Raw genomic sequence first — 27,979 nt, forward strand, 5'->3', positions numbered from 1 at the left:
TGCATCTGAACAGTATTGTAGCGCATCCATTTCTGCATTTCTGTCAAGTCATGCGGAACCCATCGTCATGCAATTTTTCGCATGCCCAGGCGTTCCTTCAGGATGCGAAGCACGGTCGTATGCGCTAATCCGGTTTTGTGGGCTAGCGTACGAATCGTATGGCGTCGATCACTGTCCACTAACGCGGCAACAGCATGCACTTCTTCTTCAGAGACGGTAGGACGACCTGCCCGATGCATGTCTGCCACAGTTTGCCGACCTTCGTTGAAGGCTTTTACCCAACGTGCCACTGTTCTGTACGGCAATGCCGATTCCCCGCACGCCTCTTGAAGACCGAGATGACACTGTCATGCTGTAAGACCTCTGGCACATTCAATCTTGATACAACTCCGTTGCTCCTTTTTCGAAAACATAGTGACACCGTTACGTTAGACCGCTCGCTCACAAGTGACTGTTTTTCCCTAGATTGTGCGCACACCGGTGACGTGGGACGGGGGAGTCCATTTGCTCTGAGGTAAGGCAGGTATGTCAACAACGTGTGCTATCAGCGACAATAGCAGATTCCATTGTGTAGTGTCTCCACAGCAGTGTCGCCACTATTTAAGTTCCATCATACGTATTTCATTACTGGTATTATTCTCAGTATTCAGAGAGAGGCGTAATAAGAAAACTTTTGTAGAAAGTCTTCATTCGTACAGCATCCGCTGGCTGCATCGCGTCTTCGAGAAGTGATACACAATGTCGGTCTTACGAAGCGCCGGCTTCCTATGAATCCGGCAGTGCGCTGGCACTGCTTGGCTTCATTTTCGTTTACTGGTCGCCGAACAGCTTCTCTGTTCTATCTGTTGTGATCACTGGCAGGGGGAAAGGAATTTCTTGACCGTTTCTGCTCGCGACACAAACACAGAGTGGGGTTTCTCTGACGCGTAGGTTACTTGGAGCCAATGACGTGGTGATACTCCCCTGGGGTAGCGGCTTCTTATAGGATAGGTGTTGAACAGCTGCGGTCGGCCAATATTCCCAGGGCTAGCTGTGTCGGCGGCTCCTGCAGAGAGAGCATAGCACCTCGTCCAAAACTTTTTTGGGAGGCGTACCGACGGGTAGCACGTGAACGTTGCAGCTCTCTCTACAACTTCATTTTATCGGATAGCTGCAGAGGTATTGAGACGTCAATGATTCGACAACTTGGTAGGAGCACATAGTTTACTGTTTGCTGTGACGTTGCCCATTCTCATTTGGAATGTGGGGACGTGCATATAGAGGGTGTTCCATTTATCTTGACCATCTTAAATAACTGTTTGTCCAGATGCAAATTACAAAATGTTTCAAGCAAACGTTCTTTAGCCGTCAGGAGGACATCAACTAGCATCATTGGCTTCGTTGTAGCTTTGCTTTTTACAGATATAAACAGTGGTATGACTTTTTTTAAATGGCACCCTGTGCGAAGGACAGAAGCAAGGGAGAGATCAGGACGTAGATCCAGTTCCCATACGTATTAGTGACCTCTGCTTTCTCCTTCCTTCCTTCTTTTGCCTTTTAAGCAGGCTGAGCCACAGCATAGCGTGGCCAGGTACAGCTGATATTTAAATATTAATAATAGGAAAGGAAATGACAGGGGTCAGCTATGGCCTAGAAGATTTTGGAAAACAGCAGACAATCGGAAACATGTTCCAGGGTCAGTCAGAGAACGTATTCTCCGACGTGAACGGCCCAGTCGGAATGAACAAAAACATTATTCAAATACTGCATCAGTTTAGTGGCAAGTAGCTGTTCTACAAATACCTCTTTTTGGAGTATCGATGTTTTTTTTGTGCGATTTGTCTCCGATTTCGTGGAATTTTAGAATGCTAGTTCACCTCCAGTTAAATGTTCACAAAACAGAGGGTGATCTGAAAAGCTTGTAGGGGTGTTGCAGGGTAGTTTGTGTTGTGAAATAACTGAGAAAAATTTCAATCCATTGCGCCGTTTCCGAACGAGTTAATTAGCATTGAAGTTAGTCAATCAGGCCGTTACGTAAGCTATTTCAAGCTGCAGGCCAGAAACGATGTCGGCAAACGTGTTCATCCTTTGGTTTCCTAAAACAACAAGAGAGCGATGCAAAAATTAGATGTGGGACGGTAGCGACGATCTAACCTGAGCCAAAGGCTGAGCAGTCTCGTGCGCTATCATCTGTGCTATGAGAACAGTTGACATTAATTCTGTCAAGAAGACTGTTTGAATCTGGGCGCGCGCAACGGCGTGATTGGCCAATTTCAGTGCTAATTATGTACAGACTGAAGCAAAGAATGAAAATTTTCACCAAGATCGAGATTCAAATCTGAGTTTCCTGCTCATTAGGCAAATGCAAAAACGATTACACCGCCCTGGCGCAACTTTACGGACTACGCTGCACGCCTCCCTTCTCAGTCCAAATTCCCATTCACACTTCTGCCCAGTTGGTATTGCTCTTAAACTCCAACAACGTTACAGCGTCTCTCCAGCTGTATTGGAACAGCTCTTGAGCATCGAGCGAAACGGTGGTTCCTGCGTGAAACCCAGGTATAGATGCTTTAATCAACTGAAACTATATGGTTCCAGAGACCTTATCAAAAGTTAAACATCTATGATTTACATATGCAGGCTGAAGTTAAGAACTGGGTTGAGGCGTGAATAGGAATTTGATTTGAGGAGACAGACGTGCTAGGGTAGTCGTTACAGTTGCGCAAAGCCACTATGCCAGGATGGTGCAGTGGTTAGTGCGTCTCGCTAGTGAGCAGGACATCCGGGTTCGAATCCCTACATTGGTATAAATTTTCATTCGTCGCTTCAGTCTGCAAATAGGCACCATAGATGTTGAAGATGATGAGATCTCTAGAGCCATATAGTTCCGTAATCACTACTGACTGACTCTGAAACGTCGCAACGTATAGAATATTTTTCTTAATAATTATTTCTCTAGCAATAAAATTAGGATTGTGTCATTATATTCGCATTGTGAAGGGACAGATGAAGATAAGATAGATAGTTTTTATGACGCACTCAGTGATGTAGTTGTTACAGTAAAGGACAATGACAGTGTTCTGCTCATGGGTGATTTTAATGCCAGGATTGGAAATCGAACAGGGGATTGATGACCTCAGATGAGTCCCATAGTGCTCAGAGCCATTTGTAAATCGAACAGAAGGGTATGAAAAGGTTATGGGTAAATTTGGAGAGGATATGGAGGCCAACAGGAACGGGAAACAACTCTGTGACTACTGAGCCCACACTGGCACAGAAATCCAAAACTCCTTTTTTAAACATAAGAACATTCACCGGTATACTTGGGAAGGCAGGGGAACCAGATCTGTCATTGACTATATAATAACAGATTAGGAATTGAGGAAGGCTGTGAGGGACACACGTGTATTCAGGGGATTTTTTGATGACACTGATCACTATTTAATCTGCAGTGAAATTGGTATTGTGAAGCCGAAAGTGCAGGAGGTCAGGTCCATATGTAGGAGGATAAGAGTGGAGAAACTTCAGGACAAGGAAATAAGGCACAAGTACATAACAGTGATCTCAGAAAGGTACCAGTTAGTTGAATGTAGTCAATTGCAGTCATTGGAAAAGGAATGGACAAGGTACAGGGACACAGTACTAGAAGTGGCTAAAGAATGTCTTGGAACAGTAGTGTGTAAAAGTAGGATGAAGCAAACAGCTTGGTGGAATGACACAGTCAAGGCAGCCTGTAAAAGGAAAAAGAAGGCGTATCAAAAATGGCTACATACTAGAACTCAGGTAGACAGAGAAAGATATGTTGAAGAAAGAAACAAACCCAAACAGATAATTGCAGCATCCAAGAAGAAATCTTGGGAAGACTTCGGAAACAGGCTGAAGACTTTGGGTGAAGCTGCTGGGAAACCATTCTAGAATGTAATTAGCAGTCTTCGAAAGGGAGGTAAGAAGGAAATGACAAGTATTTTGGACAGGTCAGGAAAACTGCTGGTGAGTAGAGGGAATATTTTGAAGAGTTGCTCAATGTAGGTGAAAATGCGATCAGAAATGTTTCAGATTTCGATGTGCAATGGGATAGGAATGATGATGGAAATAGGATCACATTTGAGGAAGATAGATTGCAGTGCAATAAAGCGGCTGAGGTGGATGAGGTTAAGTCGGAACTCATCAAATACAGTGGAATGTTGGGTCTTAAATGGCTACACAGGATAATTGAAATGGCGTGGGAGTCGGGACAGGTTCCATCAGACTGGACGAAAGCAGTAATCACACCAATCTTTAAACATGGAAACAGAAAAGATTGTAACAACTACAGAGGTATCTCTTTAATCAGCGTTGTGAGTATAATCTTCTCAGGTATTGCTGAAAGGAAAGTGCGAGTATTAGTTGAGGACAAATTGGATGAAAATCAGTGTGGGTTTAGGCCTCTTAGTGGTTGTCAGGACCAGATCTTTAGCTTACGGCAAAAAATGGAGAAGTGTTACGAGTGGAACAGGGAATTGTATCTATGCTTTATAGATCTAGAAAAGGCATATGACCGGGTTCCTAGGAAGAAGTTATTGTCTGTTCTTCGAGATTTTGCAAGCAATTAACTGCTGCCTGACTATCTATATAAAGACCTAAAGAGTTGACGGTAAATTGAGTTCATAGTTCAGAGTAGTTTCAGGGGTAAGACAAGGCTGCAACCTGTCTCCACTGTTGTTCATATTATTTATGGATCATATGTTGAAAACAATAGACTGGATGGGTGAGGATAAGATATGTGAACACAAAATAAGCAGTTTCACATATGCGCATGGCTTAGTTGTGATGACAGATTCGATTCAAAGTTTGCAAAGTAATATTTCAGTGTTAGATCAGAAACGTAAGGACTATGGTATGAAGATTAGCATCTCCAAAACGAAAGTAATGTCAGTGGGAAAGAGATATAAACAGACTGAGTACCAAATAGGAGGAACAAAGTTAGAACAGGTGGATGGTTTCAAGTGCTTAGGATGCATATTCTCACAGGATGGCAACATAGTGAAAGAACTGGAAGCGAGTTGTAGCAAAGCTAATGCAGTGAGCGTCCAGCTACGATCTACTCTCTTCTGCAAGAAGGAAGTCAGTACCAAGACTAAATTATCTGTGCACCGTTCGATCTTTCGACCAACTTTGTTGTATGGGATCGAAAGCTGGGTGGATTCAGGTTACCTTATCAACAAGGTTGAGGTTACGGATATGAAAGTAGCTAGGATGATTGCAGGTGCTAGTAGATGGGAACAATGGCAGGAGGGTGTCCACAATGTGGAAATCAAAGAAAAACTGGGAATGAACTCTATAGCTGTAGCAGACAGGGCGAACAGGCTTAGATGATGGGGTCATGTTACACGCATCGGAGAAGCAAGGTTACCCAAGAGACTCATGGGTTCAGCAGTTGAGGGTAGGAGGAGTCGGGGTAGACCAAGGAGAATGTACCTGGATTCGGTTAAGAATGATTTTAAAGTAATAGGCTTAACATCAGAAGAGGCACCAATGTTAGCAGTGAATAGGGGGACTATGCTCCAGACTGAACGCTGAAAGGCATAATCAGCCTTAAATGATTATTATTATTATTATTATTTCTCTGTACAACCTACCCTGCAACACACTTGCAAGCTTTTCGATCTGTTTCCGAGCACGCTGTATGAATTGTTTTTGAGGATGTCATAACATTATTTCGCCAGCTGTATAGTTATAGTAATGAAGGTTCTCTGAAGAGACGACAGAAACTTCTGGGGCGTTATCTACAGCCGTCTCGAATGTTCCCCGTTTTAACGAGGTCGTTAAATGTCGAACTCACGCACTGCCTCTCCGCGACGCCGGCTGTTTCGCGAACTGGACAGGGCTCGCAGTGTACTAAGGCCGCCTTTCTCCAGTCATTGCACTCGACAGGCGGCCGCGCTAACGCAGAGGAGGAATTAGCTAGCAGCGACCCTCGGCTATAGCAGCTGGGCTGTGCTGGCGGACCGTGCGAGTAATTCCTGCCGACAGCGCCAGGCCTTCCGCAGCGGCCGCTGGGGGATACAGCACAGAGGCGGGCGGTCGCTGGAGCGCTGGAGGCACCGCGAGCAGAACTGGGTCGCCCGCGCCGTAAAACCGGTGATTAAAAATAGAGGGGCCCGTCTGCTCGCCGATGGCGGCGCGGCGAAACGGCCGCCTTGATAGCGCCGCGCTCGCCTCCCCTACCCCCACTCCCACACACAAGCACAGACAATACCAGGCTGACTGAACAGCACGTCACTTCGAGGCAATACACCATGGAGCTAAGAATAAGGGGAGATGGCGCTACGTATCCCAGCCGTACTACGTTTTGAAGCCATGGGGGCGTGGCTCGCTGCCATGACATTCTGACCAAAACATTGCCAGTGTGCTATAGCGCTGCGTGTATTACAGTCGCTAATTGCACCATATACGCATGTAACGTCATCAGATCGGTTGTTTCAAAGTTTTTGTTTAAAATAAAATATCGTAAAGGCGAAATTCCGCGTTTCTTCTGATTAAAAATAGTTTTTAATGTAATATTACGAATAGCTAGCCTTCAATGTAAACGATACAATTTTGTTAATTCAGTAATAAACGTGTATCACAAACTAAATAATAGAAACTGAAAACTAAGTTAGCTATACCCTCCCTCCAAAGACCCATAAATACATCTTGTTTGTAATACGTACTGGGAAATTTCAGTTACGTTACACTACTGGGAAACACTGTTCATTACCACCAATATTTACTGAAATACGGTACATAGAATGGCAAATCTACACAGTGTCCTGTTTAGGCCTATACTTTACGCCAGTTAATGTAGTGTTAGCTTTTAATTTGGTACATGATGAAGACAAAGTTAGTTACTCAACACTTCGATTATCGACGATACGTACGTATTATACTGAAACGTGAACTTGAAAACTAAGAATTTAATTCTTTGAATTAACATACCTTTTGCAAATGTTTTGGGTGTGTAGGGAAAACTGATGGTACAGCATTTTCTCGGAGCCTTACTGTTGAAAGGGAAGTTCGGTCTATGTCCTCTTCTCGGAAATGCTGAGAACATATAGTGCTCCATTTAGACGCACGCCAATTCTTCCTCCTCACGGCATTCTCCCAGAGAGCTTTCCGACTTTCATTTTTAGGAAATCTAAAATCATACAGAAGAAAAACACGCTATAGTACAAGTACCGATGTAGCACACGTTCATTCACAATGAAGTTGTAAAATCACACTTAACGAGACAACTTACACATGAAATGTTATTCCCTTCGATTTCGCATCACAATCAGAACGATTCGTACATCCGAACACCACACAAGTCACCATAATAGCGCAAAATCCTTCCAAAAGCGAGCGACAAGCCTATGCACACAAGCTTACAGCAGCAATGTTTTGGTCGGATTGAGATGGCTACCCTCGGCTTCACATAGCTTCACAGCTGTGACGTCACGGCGTCTCCCTCTACTCTTACCTCCATGCAATACACACTAACTGATCAACCTTATCCGGTCACTCCTATGTAACATGTAATTGACCATTAGATGTCACGAGAGAGCGTACTTGGCAGTGTAAGGCTCTCCGTCTGTTGGAACTATATTAGTGCGACTAGTTGGACGGCTGTACACGGGCGACTAATCCCGAGACATGTAGCGGCACTGGCGCGCGTCCACTGAACAGGGCCAAGTCGGCCGCTTGCGGCCGTACACGGCCGGCCGACGACTCAAGAATCCCAGTGAAACGGGATTGGTCGGACGCAGTACCTACAAGCGAACACCTGTTGTTGCTTGTGTCTGGTTGTGTTTCGCACGTAATTACAAATTATGCACGTAGAGAAACTTGCAAGTCTTAGGAATGAGAACAGGTTTCTGTGGAATGTAAGATCGCCACCGCGACTTACAACGTTATGGTTGAAAGCTTCAGATGACGTGAGTGTCGAAATCATAAAGGAGCAAGAAACATATTACTATGTACAGATTCCCGTATGGAGGTCATAGTGATAGACATCCCTGGGGTTGTGAAGCAGCTGAATGGGTTGAAAATAAATAAATCGCCAGGTCCTGATGGGATTCCAATTCGGTTTTACAGAGAGTACTCTACTGCATTGGCTCCTTACTTACAAGGGAACCTCCCCATCGCACCCTCTCAGATTTAGTTATAATTTGGCACAGTGGATAGGCCTTGAAAAGCTGAACACAGGTCAATCGAGAAAACGGGAAGAAGTTGTGTGGAACTATGAAAAAAAAAAGCAAAATATACAAACTGAGTAGTCCATGTGCAAGATAGGCAATATGAAGGAGTGTGTCACTTCAAGGGCGCCGTGGTCCCATGGTTAGCGTGGCCACCTGCGGATCGAGCGGTCCTTCGTTCAAGTCTTCCCTCGAGTGAAAAGTTTAATTTTTTATTTTCAGACAATTATTATCTGTCCATCCGTCCGCGAAATACTTCCTGAAAAGATTCTATGATTTTGCGATGCTGCACACGTACACAGAACAGTATTGTTTACGTGATCGTGTGTCAATTATCAAAGTTCAGGCACTCACACATAAACAACTTCGCTCTCCAAAATTCCAGGACATGTTCAGATTTGCTTGGACATACGCAGGATTTGACGGTCTACACACGGAAAAATTTGAAAACGTTAAAAACATATGTTTTGACAGAGCACAGGGAAAACTGTGCGACAGTGAAACTGTTGCATTCATTTGTTGCAGTTTATGTGAAAAACTCTTACGTTTACATCACTTTTATGGGAGTGATTATCACATCCACAAGAAAACCTAAGTCGGGCAAGATAGAAGAATTTTTTTACCCATTCGCCAAGTGTACAAGTTAGGTGGGTCGACAACATATTCCTGTATGTGACGCACATGCCGTCACCAGTGTCGTATAGAATATGTCAGACATGTTTTCCCGTGGAGGAATCGGTTGACCTATGACCTTGCTATCAAATGTTTTCGGTTCCCGTTGGAGAGGCACGTCCTTTCGTCTACTAATCGCACGATTTTGCGGTGCGGTCGCAAAACACAAACACTAAACTTATTACAGTGAACAGAGACGTCAATGAACGAACTCACAGATCATAACTTTGCGAAAATAAAGGAAGTAAACTTTTCACTCGATGGAAGACTTGAACCAAGGACCTCTCGTTCCGCAGCTAATCACACTAACCAAGGGACCACGGCGCTCCTGAGCTCACACTCTCCTTGATGTTGTCTGTCTTACGCATGGACTACTCAGTTTGTATATTTTGCTTTTTTTTTCACAGTTCCACACAACTTCTTCCTGTTTTCTCGATTGATCTGTGTTCAGTTTTTCAAGGCCTATCCACTGTGCCAACTTACAACTAAATCTGAGGGGGGTGCGATGGGGAGGTTCCCTTGTTAGCTTGCATTTATCGCGAATCTCTTGCCCAACGTCCCGAGTCCCGAGCGACTGGAAAAAAGCGCATGTGACGCCTGTATATAAGAAGGGTAGAAGAACGGATCCTCAAAATTACAGACCAATATCCTTAACATCGGTTTGTTGTAGGATTCTCGAACATATTCTCAGTTCGAATATAATGAATTCCCTTGAGACAGAGAAGTTGCTGTTCATGCATCAGCACGGCTTTAGAAAGCATCGCTCCTACGAAACGCAACTCGCCCTTTTTTCACATGATATCTTGCGAACCATGGATGAAGGTTATCAGACGGATGCCATATTCCTTGACTTCCGGAAAGCGTTTGACTCGGTGTCCCACTGCAGACTCCTAACTAAAGTACGAGCACATGGGATTGGTTCCCAAGCATGTGAGTGGCTCGAAGACTTCTTAAGTAATAGAACCCAGTACGTTGTCCTCGATGGTGAGTGTTCATCGGAGGTGAGGGTATCATTTGGAGTGCCCCAGGGAAGTGTGCTAGGTCGCTGTTGTTTTGTATCTTCATAAATGATCTTTTGGATAGGGTGGATAGCAATGTGCGGCTGTTATCTGATGATGCTGTGGTGTACGGGAAGGTGTCATCGTTGAGTGACTGTAGGAGGATACAAGATGACTTGGACAGGATTTGTGATTGGTGTAAAGAATGGCAGCTACCTCTAAATATAGATAAATGTAAATTAATGCAGATGACTAGGAAAAAGAATCCTGTAAGGTCTGAATACTCCGTTAGTCACGTCGATTAAATATTTGGGCGTAACATTGCAGAGCGATATGAAGTGGGACAAGCATGTAATGGCAGTTGTGTGGAAGGCGGATAGTCGTCTTCAGTTCATTGGTAGAATTTTGGGAAGATGTGGTTCATCTGTAAAGGAGACCACTTATAAAACACTAATACGACCTATTCTTGAGTACTGCTCGAGCGTTTGGGATCCCCATCAGGTCGGATTGAGGTAGGACATAGAAGCAAATCAGAGGCGGGCAGCTAGATTTGTTACTGGTAGGTTTGATGATCACGCGAGTGTTACGTAAAGGCTTCAGGAACTCGGGTGGGAGTCTCTAGAGGAAAGGAGGCGTTCTTTTCGTGAATCGCTGCTGAGGAAATTTAGAGAACCAGCGTTTGAGGCTGACTGCAGTACAATTTTACTGCCGCCAACTTACATTTCGCGGAAAGACCACAAAGGTAAAAGAGATTAGGGCTCGTACAGAGGCATATAGGCAGTCATTTTTCCCTCGTTCTGTTTGGGAGTGGTACAGGGAGAGAAGATGCTGGTTGTGGTACGAAGTACCCTCCACCACGCACCGTATGCTGGCTTGCGGAGTATGTATGTAGGTGTAGATGTGGACATTTATTAAATACACTGAAGCGCCAAAGAAACTGGTACAGGCATGCATATTAATATAGAGGCATGCAGACAGGTAGAATACGGCGCTGCGGTCGTCAATGCCTATATAAGACAAGAAGTGTCTGGCGCAGTTCTTAGATCGGTTACTGTGCTACAATAACAGGTCATCAGGATTTAAGTGAGTTTGAACGTGGTGCTACAGTCGGCGCACGAACGATGGGACACAGCTTCCCCGAGGTCGCGATGAAGTGGGGATTTTCCCGTACGATCAGTTCACGATCGTACCGTGAATATCAGGACTCTGGTAAAACACAGTGTGTCCGACATCGCTGCAGCCGGAAAAAGATCCTGCAAGAAGGAGACCCACGACAACTAAAGAGAATCGTTCAACGTGACATGAGTGCAACCTTTCCGCAGATTGCTGAAGATTTCAATGCTGGGCTATCAACAACTGTCAGTGGGCGAACCATTCAACGAAACATCGTCGAGATGTGCCTTCGGAACCGAAGGCCCACTCTTGTATCCTCGATGACTGTATGACACAAAGCTTTACGCCTCGCCTGGGCCCGTCAGCACCGGCATTGAACTGTTGATGTCTGGAAACATGTTGCCTGGTCGGACGAGTCTCGTTTCAGATTGCATCGAACGAATGCACGGGCACGAGTATGGAGACAACCTCATGAATCCATGGACCCTGCATGTCAGCAGGAGACTGTTCAAGCTGCTGGAGGCTCTGTAATGGTGTGGGGCGTGTGCAGTTGGAGTGATGTGGGACACCTGACACGTCTAGATACGACTCTGACATGTCACACGTACGTAAGCATCCTGCCTAATCACCTGCATCCACTCATGTCGATCGCGCATTGCAACGGACTTGGGCAATTCCAGCAGGAAGCGTCCAGAATTGCTATAGAGTGGCTCCATGAACACAGTTCTGAGTTTAAACACTGCCGATGGCCACTAAACTCTCCAGACACGAAGATTATTAAGCATGTCTGGGATGCCTTGAAACGTGTTGTTCAGAAGAGATCTCCACCCCCTCGTACTCTAGCGGATTTATGGTTCAGATGGCTCTGAGCACTATGGGACTTAACTTCTGAGGTTATTAGCCCCCTAGAACTACTTAAACCCAACCAACCTAAGAACATGACTCACATCCATGCCCGAGGCAGGATTCGAACCTGCGACCGTAGCGGTCACGCGGCCCCAGACTGAAGCGCCTAGAACCGCACGGCCACAACGGCCGGCTACGGATTTATGGACAGCCTTGCAGGATTCATGGTGTTAATTCTCTCCAGCACTACTTCAGACATTAGTCGAGTCCTTCACACATCGTGTTACGGCACTTTTGCGTGTTCGCGTGGGTCCTGGACGATATTAGGCAGGTGTGCCAGTTTGTTTGGCTTTCCAGTGTATGTGGTACGTGAGTAGGGAGTACGTCCAATAAGACTTAAAAAAATTCTAGAAACTGTAATCAAAAGCAAAATCGAGAAAACATCTTTTGTTACACGTTTATCCTTTGCAGCTAGTATCCTCTGACGCACTCATACCGCTTTGATTCGTGCCCTTCCCCTGACAAAAGCAACGTCATAAATTTATCTCGCGTGGAATGCGCGTTTCTCGCCGAGAGAGGTGTGTCTTCCTGTAGATTGCACTAGCTGGAAAGTGAATGCAGTTGCTGGTCTTCCCCCTCCTTGTCATTTACAATGTTGTATAACCAGTATTTACATTTGCACATCTCAACATTGTCAGGTTTATCAATTTCAGTCTTGTTCGTCGTCACTTCCATTTACTATTCATTACTCCAAACGCACTTCTGAGTCTTAGAAAAATGCCTGCTGAAAATAGTTTGCATTGGCCCGAGTGCTGACACTGGAAATGATCTCATCAGGTAAGTCTTCTGTCCCCATGGCTCGCGCTGGTCATGTGTCGGAAGTTACTCGGCTGCAGTCGGCCGTAATCTTACGACCATACGGACAACCAGTTACTCCGAAGAATACGATCTCAGTGGATGTCCAGGATAAAAGGTGGGAGAAATTTTGTGTTGTCAGTACAGTAGCAGTAACAGCAGTGCTCAGTGACTTCGAACCTGGACTTGTCTCTGGACGTCGCCTCAGTAACAGATTCCTCTGGGACAACTCATCTCTTCTAAATCTGCCCAAATCGACTGTTGGTTTCCGAGTGGAAACGCGAAGGAACAACCAAAGCTAAACAAAGACCAGACAGATAATACTGACGGACAAGGACCATCCAGCATTGCGGAGGGTGGTGTGATTTTCCTGGGTGTGGCAGCCAGTATTTTATCTTGCTAGCAGTTCGCCTTCATGCATCTTGAGACACATAAAGTAGCATATGGCACAAAGGTGGAGTGAGGTACAAGCAGCAGATGGTACCGTATGTATCATTCCCGCGGGAGAGCCTGCCAAATGCTGAACTTCCTTCTGATTGGTCGACACATTCGGGTGTTAGGCGTCAAAGCGCGTAACTTATCTTATCTTATTAATTGTTAATTAATTTTATATACTTTTCATCCCACCCATGAACCATGGACCTTCCCGCAGGTGGGGAGGCTTGCATGCGTGGTTCCTGAAGGGGGGAAGCAGCCTTTTCTGTAGTAGCAGAGGTAACAGTCCGGACGATTGGCTGTTCTGGCCTTGTAATATTAACCAAAACGGCCTTGCTGTGCTGGTACTGCGAACGGCTAAAAGCAAGGGGAAACTACAGCCGTAATTTTTCCCGAGGGCATACAGCTTTACTGCCTGGTTAAATGATAATGGCGTCCTCTTGGGTAAAATATTCCGGAGGTAAAATAGTCCCCCATTCGGATCTCTGGGCGGGGACTACTCGCGAGGACATTGTTATCAGGAGAAGGAAAACTGGCGTTCTACGGATCGGAGCGTGGAATGTCAAATCCCTTAATCGGGAAGGTGGGTGAAAATTTAAAAAGGGAAATGGATAGGTTAAAGTTAGATATAGTGGGAATTAGTGAAGTTCGGCGGCAGGAGGAACAAGACTTCTGGTCAGGTGAATCAGGGTTATAAATACAATATCAAATAGTGGTAACGCAGGAGTAGGTTTAATCATGAATAGGAAAGTAGGAATGCGGGGTTGTTGTTGTTGTGGTCTTCAGTCCTGAGACTGGTTTGATGCAGCTCTCCACGCTACTCTATCCTGTGCAAGCTTCTTCATCTCCCAGTACCTACTGCGACCTACATCCTTCTGAATCTTTTTGGTGTATTCATCTCTTGGCCTCCCTCTACGATTTTTATCCTCCACGCTGCCCTCCAATACTAAACTGGTGATCCCTTGATGCCTCAGAACATGTCCTACCAACCGATCCCTTCTTCTAGTCAAGTTGTGCCACATACTTCTCTTCTCCCCAATCCTATTCAATACCTCCTCATTAGTTATGTGATGTACCCATCTAATCTTCAGCATTCTTCTGTAGCACCACATTTCGAAAGCTTCTATTCTCTTCTTGTCCAAACTATTTATCGTCCATGTTTCACTTCCATACATGGCTACACACCATACAAATAATTTCAGAAACGACTTCCTGACACTTAAATCTATACTCGATGTTAACAAATTTCTCTTCTTCAGAAACGCTTTCCTTGCCATTGCCAGTCTACATTTTATATCCTCTCTACTTTGACCATCATCAGTTATTTTGCTCCCCAAATAGCAAAACTCCTTTACTACTTTAAGTGTCTCATTTCCTGATCTAATTCCCTCAGCATCACCCGACTTAATTCGACTACATTCCATTATCCTCGTTTTGCTTTTGTTGATGTTCATCTTGTATCCTCTTTTCAACACAGTATCCATTCCGTTCAACTGCTCTTCCAAGTCCTTTGCTGTCTCTGACAGAATTACAATGTCATCGGCGAACCTCAAAGTTTTTATTTCTTCTCCATAGATTTTAATACCTACTCCGAATTTTTCTTTTGTTTCCTTTACTGCTTGCTCAATATACAAATTTAATAACATCGGGGAGAGGCTACAACCCTGTCTCATTCCCTTCACAACCTCTGCTTCCCTTTGATGTCCATCGACTCTTGTAACTGCCATCTGGTTTCTGTACAAATTGTAAATACCTTTTCGCTCCCTGTATTTTACCCCTGCCACCTTCAGAATTTGAAAGAGAGTATTCCACTCAACATTGTCAAAAGCTTTTTCTAAGTCTACAAATGCTAGAGAAGTAGGTTTGCCTTTCCCTAATCTAGTTTCTAAGATAAGTCGTAGGGTCAGTACTGCCTCACGTGTTCCGATATTTCTACGGAATCCAAACTGATCTTCGCCGAGGTCGGCTTCTACTAGTTTTTCCATTCGTCTGTAAAGAATTCGCGTTAGTATTTTGCAGCCGTGACTTATTAAACTGATAGTTCGGTAATTTTCACATCTGTCAACAGTTGCTTTCTTTGGGATTGGAATTATTATATTCTTCTTGAAGTCTGAGGGTATTTCGCCTGTCTCATACATCTTGTTCACCAGATGGTAGAGTTTTGTCAGGACTGGCTCTCCCAAGGCTGTCAGTAGTTCTAATGGTATGTTGTCTACTCCCGGAGCTTTGTTTCGATTCAGGTCTTTCAGTGCTCTGTCAAACTCTTCACGCAGTATCATATCTACCATTTCATCTTCATCTGCATCCTCTTCCATTTCCATAATATTGTCCTCAAGTACATCGCCCTTGTATAGACTGTCTATATACTCATTCCACCTTTCTGCTTTCCCTTCTTTGCTTAGAACTGGGTTTCCATCTGAGCTCTTGATATTCATACAAGTGGTTCTCTTTTCTCCAAAGGTTGACAGATCTGAAAATTACCGAACTATCAGTTTAATAAGTCACTGCTGTAAAATACTAACAGGAATTCTCTACAGACGAATGGAAAAAGTGGTAGAAGCTGACGTCGGGGGAGATCGGCTTGGATTCCGTAGGAATGTCGGAACACGTGAGGCAGTACTGAACCTACGACTTAACTTAGAAGAAAGATTAAGGAAAGGCAAACCTACATATCTAGCATTTTCAGACAGAGAGAAAGCTTTTGACAACGTTGACTGGAATACTCTCTTTCAAATTCTGAAGGTGGCAAGGGTAAAAAACAGGGAGCGAAAGGCTATTTACAATTTGTACAGAAAGCAGATGGCGGTTACAAGAGTTGAGGGCATGAAAGGGAAGGGAGTGAGACAGGGTTGTAGCCTCTCCCCGATGTTATTCAATCTGTATACTGAGCACGCAGTAAAGGAAACAAAAGAAAAATTCGGAGTAGGTATTAAAATCCATGGAGAAGAAATAAAATTGTTGAGGTTCGCCAATGACATTGTAATTCTGTCAGCGACAGCAAAGGACCTGGAAGAGCAGTTGAACGGAATGGACAGTGTCTTGAAAGGAAGATATAAGATGAACATCAACAAAAGCAAAACGAGGATAATGGAATGTAGTCGAATTAAGTCGGGTGATGTTGAGGGAATTAGATTAGGAAATGAGACACTTAAAGTAGTAAAGGAGTTTTGCTATTTGGGGAGCAAAATAACTGATGATGGTCAAAGTAGAGAGGATATAAAATGTAGACTGGCAATGGCAAGGAAAGCGTTTCTGAAGAAGAGAAATTTGTTAACATGGAGTATAGATTTAAATGTCAGGAAGTCGTTTCTGAAAGTATTTGTATGGAGTGTAGCCATGTATGGAAGTGAAACATGGACGATAAATAGTTTGGACAAGAAGAGAATAGAAGCTTTCGAAATGTGGTGCTACAGAAGAATGCTGAAGATTAGATGGGTACATCACGTAACTAATGAGGAAGTATTGAACAGAATTGGAGAGAAGAGAAATTTGTGGCACAACTTGACTACAAGAAGGGATCGGTTGGTAGGGCATATTCTGAGCATCAAGGGATCACCAGTTTAGCACTGGAGGGCAGAGTGGAGGATAAAAATCGTAGAGGGAGACCAAGAGATGAATACACTAAACAGATACAGTAGGATGTAGGTCGCAGTAAGTTCTGGGAGATGAAGAAGCTTGCACGGGATAGAGTAGCATGGAGAGCTGCATCAAACCAGTCTCTGGACTGAAGACCACAACAACAATAAGAACAACATACTTTTCATTGTATTTATCCCAGTTTTCAGTACGATAATCGGCCATGGTCACCCTACGAGTCTACCGTTTAGTTTATTAAATTTCATTAGTTTTGAAAAACATAAATGATACAGCCGAAGTGCTTCGGACACCGGTCCGCTTTGGCGCGTCGGGGAGACGAAGTACTTCGGCTGCGCTAGTCACTATGTTTCGCGTGTTCTTCAGAGCCGGACGAATATCTATGTTTCGGATGGACATGTACTCTATATCGTAAATTGTCAGAAAAGTTATCGTACTATTAAGAAAGCTATGTCGAGTGTTGTAGAAGGCAGTGTAAAAAGTTATATTTATAAATATAAACAAACAGGATACATTAATGAGTGGTGTCGCCTACCAACATTGTGGCATCCCACAAAAAAAAAGCACAAACACAAGTCCAAGTTCGAGATGACAGCATAGCAGCATCTGGAAAGAACGTTTGGTGGAAAGAACGGTTAGGGATTTTTAGTCAGAGTTTTAAAGTGCTATTAGAAGTCAAGCAGTCCAAATGAAACGTACGAAATGAAGACACTTTCAAAATAAGGTCAGGAGAGAACTCTGTGGAGAACCTTTACAAAAAAAAGGGTCAGATTAGAGAGACATCTGCTACTGTTCTCTGGAGTAGTTAACTGGCGCTGGAAGGATCATTAGATAGGAAAAGTTATAAGGGCTGACAAGGGCAAGAAGTCACTCGTGTTGGCTTTTGGACAGTCGCATTTGACTTAACAACTTTTACCAGTTTCAACCAGTTGCCGTCTCCAAGTAGTTTAAATTGCTGTCTAATGACCGTCGTTTACGGCGCGTTACGCCTTAATCGTTGTTCCCGCTTTCATAAAATAACCGATACAATGAATTAATGTGTAATGAACGAGCAAAGATGGTGACAGACCCTCTTATCCAGTGTGCACGAGGAACCGCTACATTTTTGCGGGAAGGGGATGTATGAACGAGAAACTTTCGCTGCTCGTCTCCACTCCCGTTTCGTGTCAAAGGCTTCAGCGCATGATGCGTATACTGTAATCTCGGTTAGGAAACGCTCACGCAATATACAGCTATATAGCGCACGTAAACGAACAGCCGCTCCTGCGTACCGAATTGACAAGTTGTCCGCGAACATTCGACTCGATTATGCTTCATTGTGGCCGTCGTGATTATTGGTCAAATCATCGAGCGGCGCGAGTGTCGGCCTGTACTCCACTATCGTTATTACTAAAACTTTGATGTTAATGTGTTGTTCATGAGCTCACTGAACTGTTATGGAATGGGCTAGGGAAAATACCAATTTCGGTGCATTTGCGTATCTACGTCATAGTAGTACGATCTAATTATTTGTACTACAACCTCAGTGCTATTAGCTATGGAATTGAGTCTGCGTGTGGAATTGGCTGTGTCTCCCTTTGTGTAGCTAACTGACCAACAGCTCGTAATTTATTCGAACTAGTGCCGACTAGACGCCTTCGCGTCATTACTTGGTCAAAGCAGAGGCCAAAATTGTGTCTCGAAGTTCCTTAATCGTGCAGTAAACAGACGTTCCTGGAGTAGACGCGAGGTAGTCTCTCGCGGGCGAATAGCTGACCATTCTCCCGCATGTCATTCGCTAGAAAACTTGTGGAGTGTTGCTTAACGTACAGTTCGTTAACCGCACCTACACTGATGATTCAAAACATTGTGAACACTGCCCACCGCAACGCTGGATTCCGGCCAGTGGAGCTGCGACCACGTGACGCTAAAACGCACGCGACTTTGACACAGGGCTCTTACGGCTTGGCGCCTGGACACGGGCATTTAGAAAACGGCAAAGCTGGCCGGATGTTCGCGTGCTACTGTCATGAGTATCTGTGGAAAGTGATTAACCTGGGAATGGCGTGGCCTGGAATTCTTACGCCACTACACCCTATGTTCAATATTTTAACAATGAAAGTAGTGGTTTAGACGTCGATAAGTTATCACTATGGGTTAATTTTATTGTATCCTCGCTAGCGAATACGGCATTGCCCCGTCATTCATTTTACCAGTTTTCTATTTGTGGTGCAATATCGAAAAAAATCCTGTCCATGTATTCGTGACAGTACCTTCGAAATTATGAAACAGTCGTACAAACAAATATGTATAACGTACAAATGTATAAGTATAGTGTGTAAGTAAGTAACCAAATTAAGAAATGTAGTGTTCCTGTACCATGGCGACGCTGCTTCGCGTGTCTGCAGCGCTGTTTCGCTAACGTCTCTTCGCTGACGGCTCTTCATAGCTTTGTGGACGCTTTTGTTTCCGCCTACAGCCGTTCGAAAGGTGTCAAAAGAATTGTTAGGTGTCAGGGATTTCCTTGACAGGCCTGTAGGAGTGTGTCAGTAGTAAAGAATAGATGTACTACAACGTCATTCACGGTGTGGTAGCTTTTCACGTATCTGAGTGTTTATGACGTCATATCTCCTGAGCTACAAGTCGTACAATGATATATGTGTGTAAGGTACATTCAGCGGTATTTGTGGATGTAGCGTGCAAAATGTGTTCCGAATAGATTTACTACCAAAGAAGTAATAAATTTAAACGTCATACATGAAGCAGCAGTTTTTCACACATCTCATTGTTTATGACTTCGTATCTCCCGAACCGCGGCCTACGATAAATACGGGCCTTAGAGCACGTCTGTGTGACGTCAAAAATGTGGCACCACTGCCAGCCGACACATACGCATAAAGCCGGAGGCCTGTATTACACAATAAATAATCTTTGTCAAAGATATAGTCACACCTCTTTGACCAAACTATTTCACTGGTTCTACTACAGCATCGTAAAACTTTTCTTCATAGTTGTTGAGGAATGGAAGCCGAACAGTAAATCGCCAGTACAACAGCATATGTTGGTGGCCAGCGTATTGAAAAGAAACAGAAATGGAAACGATAGTGAGTGAAACAATGGACAGCGAGAAGAGAAGCTCCAAGCATTCACGAGAATTTGCTTCGTGAACTAAACTGCGAGAACATAAAGAACAGAGAAAATTATTTGAGGATGGATGAACAAACATTTACCCTTCTGAAAGTGGCCCGTCATATTTGCATACACGACATTTGTTCAAGAAATGCCATTTTAATTTCATTCACCATACTCGATGTTTTTAGAAAGCCTCCAGTTGTGTCATTTACAATTTAAATGGTGGAACACTGATCTAGTTACATATTTTTTTACTATTAATATGACGCCTTTTCAGAATTCGTTCAAATTACGAAGAGGAAATATTTACATACGTATTTTATGTGTTCTGCCTCTCTTGCCCTGCAGCTGTATTTTCATGGTTTACTGCTGTTGGACGGATTGCCTTTTGATTTTTCCGAAACATCGCGTAAAATATCTATGTTATTTATACTTGACCATAGAATTAAATTCTCGCAAAGCATCGTGCAAACCGTGTAGAAATGCGTAACTGGTGCAGTGTTACACTATTCAAATCATGAATTATAGTTATGCTGAAGATCGTCTCATGATTAGACTAATATTTTTAGCGATAGGCGAAAGCTATTCCAGCTTATAATATAGCACTCGAATTTCATAGTGTGCCATTTTACCAACTATTCCACAAACATGTGAAACAATATACACACATCAAAATTTTTTTTGTCAAGACGAGACGTTATAATCTCACGCACATTCGCATTTAAGATTGATGATCTTAGTTAGAGTTACTGATCAACACGTGGTTCCATTTTAGTCACAAAGTAGTGACAAAGCAACTACTGGAAGATATTCTGAACTGTACACTCGAATCACACTGCGTTGCAATTTAAGATAACATTAAATATTTTGGAGCTAAACCTGAAATAAAGGTGATTAAATTTTCAGTTAGGCTGAACTTAAGAAATCCATTGTCCTACAGACTTAGCAGAGACGCGCTTAGCCGGAGATCTTACCACTTCAGTCGCTCGCCGCGGAGAGACTGCCGTGGGTCCCTCCTGAGGGTGCCTCACAAATACAAACGGAAGTGGCCAGAGAGGCAGCTTTCTATACCAACATGACAAGGGACAGACAGGACCATACTCAGAATAGAAACCTCTTTGCTTCTGGAAAGCGTAGCTACCTGTTCTGACGTTGGTCCTACTGTTCTCTAGCAGACAGGCTTGTCTGCTACTATCAAGCATGCAACTAGAAATACATTTGCTCATTCATTCTTTCACACAGAAGGAAAGGGGAATGACAGTATCTTATCATATACAGTATATAAAAGAAAGCGGATGTAGGTTCCGTGTGAGACTGTGTGACGCGAATTACACATAAACTGTGTTTTAAAGTGTAGTAGTGTGCCAGATCGTTCTTGTTTATGTGTAAAAGTAACACGTTTCACTGCTCAGTCTCCTCCCAGATAGTCAGAAACACCACAGCAAATTTAGAAGAGTAATTTATGCCGTAAATGACAGCAGATTTAAGAAACTAACATGAAAGGAATCCAACAGAGACCTTTCACATGGTCAATTCCATTGTCTACTGCTTCTTCAAATATCATTCGGGGCAGCAAGTTTGTCTTCAACATCAGCTCCACATTTTGTAATATTGAAGACAGTATTGATCTCTGGTTTAGCTGCATCACATCTGGAATCGCCGATGGCAACATCAAGCTGCATTGTTGATATCAGCAATGTGGCATGCTAAACCAAAGATTTGTTCCCATGAAATCCGAAAATGCTGGAGTGCACTCTTTACAAATGGTGGTGGAATCGTTCTTCTTTCTCCACATTGTACCAACCATTGTAAGTTTACATACCTTCAGAAGTTCAGAGCAAGGCTGCAACTTACGAACTAGTTACCTTTCGGAACATTCCTATCAGAACCCGAAATATGTTGCATAACTGATTCCACTAAGTCTTCTGCCCCCCCCCCCCCCCCCCCCCCCATGAACCTTGGATCTTGCCGTTGGTGGAGAGGCTTGCGTGCCTCGGCGATACAGGTAGCCGTACTGTAGGTGCAAGCACAACGGAGGGGTATCTGTTGAGAGGCCAGACAAACGTGTAGTTCCTGAAGAGGGGAAGCAGCCTTTTCAGTAGTTGAAGGTGCAACAGTTTGGATGATTGGCTGATCAGGCATTGTAACATCAACCAAAACAGCCTTGCTGTGCTGGTAGTGCGAATGGCTGAAAGCAAGGGGAATCTTCCGGAGGTAAAATAGTTCCCCACTCGGATCTCCGGACGGGGACTACACGGGAGAACTTCGTTATCAGGAGAAAAAAAAATGGCTTTCTATGGATCGGAGCGTGGAATGTCGATCATTTAATCGGGCAATCAGGATAGAAAATTTAAAAAGGGAAATGGATTGCTTAAAGTAAGGAATAGTGGGAATTAGTGCAGTTCGGTGGCAGGAGGAAAAAGACTTTTGGCCAGGTGAATTCGGAGATTTAAACACAAAACGAAATACGGTAATGCCGGAGTAGGTTTAATAATGAATTTAAAAAAAATAAGAAAGCGCATTAGCTTCTATGAACAGCATAGTGAACGCATTATTGTGGCCAAAATAGACACGAAGCCCACGCATACCATAATAGTACAAGTTTATATGCCAACTAGTTCCGCAGATGACGAAGAGACTGAAGAAACGTATGATGCTGTAAAAGAACTTAATCAGATAGTTAGGGGAGACGAAAATTTAATAGTTATGGGGCACTGGAATTCGATAGTAGGAAAAGGAAGAGACGGAAAAGTGTTAGGTGAATATGGACTGGGGTAAGGAATGCAAGAGAAAGCCGCCTGGTAGAATTTTGCACAAAGCATTACCTAATCAGAGCTGAATCTTGGTTTACGAGTCATGAAAGAAAGTTGTATACTTGCAAGAGGCCTGGAGACGCTAGAAGGTTTCAGATAGGTTATGTAAAGGTAAGGCAGAGATTTAGGAACCTGGTTTTGATTCTAAGGCATTTCCCGAGGCAGATGTGGACTCTGACCACAATTTATTGGTTATGATCAGCAGATTGAAATTGAAGACGCTGCAAAAAGACAGGAATTTAAGGAGATGGGGGCTGGATAAACTGAAAGAACCAGAAGTTTTTTAGTGTTTCAGAAGTAGCATACAGGAATGATTGACAAGAATAAGGGAAAGTAATACAGTGAAAGAAGGCTGGATACCTTTGAGGGATGAAATAGCGAAGGTGGTTGTTGTTGCTTTTATTGTTGACGTTGTTGTTGTGATGATCTTCATTCCAGAGGCTGGTTTGATGCAGCTCTCCATGCTACTGTACCTTGTGCAAGCTTTTCATTTCCAGGTAACTACAGCACCCTACAGTCTTCTGAATCTGTTTAGTGTTTCATCTCCCTCTACGGTTTTTACCCTCCACGCCGCTCTCCAATACTAAATTTGTGATCCCTTGATGCCTCAGAAAATGTCCTACCAACAGACCCCTTCTTCTAGACAAGTTGTGCTACAAATTCCTGTTCTCCCCAATTCGATTCAGCGCCGCCTCATTAGTTACATGATCTACCCATCTAATCTTCAACATTCTTCTGTAGCACCATCTTTGAAAAGCTTCTATTCTCTTCTTGTCTAAACAGTCTATCTTTCACGTTTCACATCCATACATGGCTACACTCCATACAAATACTTTCAGAAATGACTTCCTGACACTTAAATATATACTCGATGTTAACAAATTTCTCTTCCTCAGAAACGCTTTTCTTGCCATTTCCAGTGTACATTTTATATCCTCCCTACGTCGGCCATCTTCAGTTATTTTGCTCTACTACTTTAAGTGTCTCATTTCCCAATCTAATTCCCTCAGCATCACCTGATTTAATTCGACTACATTCCATTATCCTCCTTTCAGTATACTGTCCATTCCGTTCAGCTGCTCTTCCAGGTCCTTTGCTGTCTCTGACAGAATTACAATGTCATCGGCGAACCTCAAAGTTTTTATTTCTTCTCCACGGATTTTAATTCCGACTCTGAATTTTTCTATTCTTTCCTTTATTGCTTGCTCAAAACACAGATTGAATAATATCGGGAATAGGCTACAATTCTGTCTCACTCCCTTCACAACCACTGCTTCCCTTTCATGCCCCTCAACTCTTATAACTGCCATCCGGTTTCTGTACAAATTGTAAATAGCCTTTCGCTCCTTGTATTTTACCCCTGCCACCTTCAGAATATGAAAGAGAGTATTCCAGTCAACAATGTCAAAAGCTTTCTCTAAGTCTACAAATGCCAGAAACATAGGTTTGCCTTTCCTTAATCTTTCTTTTAAGATAAGTCGTAGGGTCAGTATTGCCTCACGTGTTCCAACATTTCTACAGAATCCAAACTGACCATCCCGGAGGTCGCCTTCTACCAGTTTTTCCATTCGTCTGTAAAGAATTCGCGTTAGTATTTTGCAGCCGTGACTTATTAAACTGATAGTTCGGTAATTTTCACATCTGTCAACACCTGCTTTCTTTGGGATTGGAATAATTATATTCTTCTTGAAGTCTGAGGGTATTTCGCCTGTGTCATACATCTTGCTCACCAGATGCTAGAGTTTTGTCAGGGCTGGCTCTCCCAAGGCCATCAGTAGTTCTAATGGAATGTTGTCTACTCCTGGGGCCTTGTTTCGGCTTAGGTCTTTCAGTGCTCCGCCAAACTCTTCACGCAGTATCATATCTCCCATTTCATCTTCATCTACAGCCTCTTCCATTTCCATAGTATTGTCCTCAGGTACATCACCCTTGTACAGACCCTCTATATACTCCTCCCACCTTTCTGCTTCCTCTTCTTTACTTAGAACTGAGTTTCCATCTGAGCTCTTCATATTCATACAAGTGGTTCTCGTTTTTCCAAAGGTCTCTTTAATTTTCCTGTAGGCAGTATCTATCTTACCCCTAGTGGTATGCGCCTCTACATCCTTACATTTGTCCTCTAGCCATCCCCGCTTACCCATTTTGCACTTCCTGTCGATCCCATTTTTGAGACGTTTGTATTCCTTCTTGCCTGCTTCATTTACTTCATTTCTATATTTTCTCCTTTCATCAATTAAATGCAATATATGTTCTGTTTCCCAAGGATTTCTACTAGCCCTCGTCTTTTTACCTACTTGATCCTCTGGTGCCGTCACTATTTCATTCCTCAAAGTTACCCATTCTCCTTCTACTGTATTTCTTTCCCTCATTCCTCTCAATCGTTCCCTAATGCTCTCTCAGAAACACTCTACAACCTCTGGTTCTGTCAGTTTATCCAGATCCCATCCCCTTAAATTCCCACCTTTTTTGCAGTTTCTACAGTTTTAATCAACAATTCTTAACCAATAGATTGTGGTCAGTGTCCACATCTGCCCCTGGAAATGTCTTACAATTTAAAACGTGGTTCCTAAATCTCTGCCTTATCTTTATATAACCTATGTGAATCCTTCCAGCGGCTCCAGGCCTCTTCCACGTATACAATCTTCTTTCATGATTCTTAAACCGAGTGTTAAGTTACAGTTTGAGCAAAATTCTACCAGGCCGCTTCCTCTTTCTATCCTTACCCACATTCCATATTCACCTACTACTTTTCCTTCTCTTCCTTTTCCTACTATCGAGTTCCAGTGCCCCATGAATATTAAAGTTTTTTCTCCCTTCACTATCTGAATAATTTCTTTCATCTCATCATACAGTTCTTCAATCTCCTCGTCGTCTTCGGAGCTAAGTGGCATATAAACCTGTACTACTGTGGTAGGCGTGGGCTTCGTGTCTATCTTGACTACAATAATGCGTTCACTATGCTGTTTATAGTAACTTACCGAGCTTCTATTTTTTATTCATTATTAAACCTACTCCTGCATTACCCCTATTTGATTTTTTTATTTATAGTCCTGTATTCACTTAACCAGAAGTCTTGTTCCTCCTGCCACCGACCTTCACTAATTCCCACTATATCTTACTTTAACCTTGAAAGGCATCCACATGCCCCACATGCCTTGCTCATACTGTGGCATCAGTCAGGCGGGCCTGCAAGATGAGTGGTCTGCCAACCGAGTGGATTTATTCTTATTTCTCGAGTAACATCAATGACTGATTATGAGCTCTAGTACCCACAATTAAGCTACAAATTATTCTCCTGTTGAATATTACGCAACGGAAACGGATAACGCACATCTGACTATTTGAAATTTACACAACTCTGATTGTTCACTACGCTCTGGCAATACCACATTTTCTTTCTTACCCAACGGCTTTGATCAACACGTGGCCATCGCACTGAATATGAATGGCGCACACATTATAAATTCTGGATATCATGACTACACACTATTCGAAGAACAAGGCCACCAATCTTTTTCTTTTCACTATCTTTTTTATTGCGATAAATTCTATTATGATTGAAAGATAACGTAAACACACCATTACATTTTATACAACAATTACACATGAGAAACTCCACCCAGTGAGCATAGCTTTACATTGGTGATTCTCTACCTTATGGTCTCGTAATTATCTAACGCTACAGTGCACTTTCTCGATAGGATGGTGGATCTTTTGCTATATCTCACACTTCGACTCTCACACCCATCATCACGAAAATTTACCCCAGACCGAGCGGTACAAAAGGAACATGCATAACCCACTGCCTCTGAACCTATCTTATTACTCTCCCATGCAAACCACACATACTTAAATTACATGAAATACATCACACTGGCAACATAGAATACAACACATGGAATAGTCACAACGTTAGAACCACTTCACTTTCAGCTTTCCCACTTTAATTAGTATTCATCCCAGTTTCACACGACAGTGCCCCACTTCGTAACTTTTCTTTCCTACTACGAACTCTGGGGGATATATGCATGTCTTCCTGTGCAATACAAACCAAGTGGCGTTGCTGGGTAGACGGCTGACTCACCTTGCTTCTCTCTCAGAGTATTAGAGTTTGAATCTAGCGTCACACGGAAACATAACACACAAAGTAATATTAAGATCTTATTCGTCACACACACGAGTCCTCAACTGATACCTTGGACGAGTACTTTTCTTTATCCTTTGTCTCATACACAGATTGAGACTCACACAGTACTCACCACATGGAAGTGCTCGTCTCTAATTTCAAGTCCTGCGCACGCTATTTCTTAAATATTTCCAACTTACAGTACACACGCCAGTAATTCAGCTTAACTTTAGCACTCGCAAGTATTTCAACTTAGTACTAGCACTCGCAAGTATTTCAACTTATTGCTATATGTTGTTTGATTGTGACCATTGGTCACTTCCGAAGATTACTACGATCCTCTTAATATTACCAGCATGTCATTTAATTTTCCCCCCAAAAGTTCCTGAAATAGAGAAATAATTATTCCAAATTACTCTTAAGTATTTCACATGCATACCATTCTCTCCACTCTTTTGCCTTTACGGAACGCACCTAAGACAGGTCTTACCAACACAAGATCCAGCGCCAGAGTGCTGAAACATGGCCGTTCTTCAGGTCACCTCGCACCTCCGCCGAGGTGCGGGAGCACCGTGCTACCTTATTGGTCAGCCACATTTCAGGCGCTCAAAGCTCAGGTAAATTTCATCTTTGGTTCCACCAAAGGTGACCGTAGGACCGTCTCAAAGATGATCATATATTGCACATTCACTATCTGCAGTTAGCAGACGACCATACATTCATTCATTTCACAGATCTCACCAAATTGGATGTAGGGATTTATTTTGTGGGAGTACATATGTGATCAATTAAATAAATAAATTGTCCTTCTTTCCTACACTGGTATCCGGCTTCAGTGTATTAACTGAAATTGAGTTGTTATTACAAAAAATATGTTGTTCTGACAAGAATAAGGAAGAATGTTGTACCTATTTTCAATGTCAGGCGGTACTGTACCCTTTCAACCTATCCATTTCCCTTTTTAAATTATCTAACCTACCTGCCCGATTGGGCAACGGCCTTGCCGTAGTGGATAAAACTGTTCCCGTCAGATCACCGAAGTTAAGCGCTGTCGGGCGTGGTCGGCACTTGGATGGGTGACCATCCAGGCCGCCATGCGCTGTTCCTATTTTTCGGAGTGCACTCAGCCTCGTGATGCCAATTGAGGAGCTACTCGACCGAATAGTCGCGGCTTCGGTCAAGAATACCATCTTATGACCGGGAGAGCAGTGTGCTGACCCCACGCCCCTCCTATCCGCCTCC

This window comes from Schistocerca serialis, chromosome 1 (assembly GCF_023864345.2).
Source record: "Schistocerca serialis cubense isolate TAMUIC-IGC-003099 chromosome 1, iqSchSeri2.2, whole genome shotgun sequence".
Lineage (NCBI taxonomy): Eukaryota > Metazoa > Arthropoda > Insecta > Orthoptera > Acrididae > Schistocerca > Schistocerca serialis.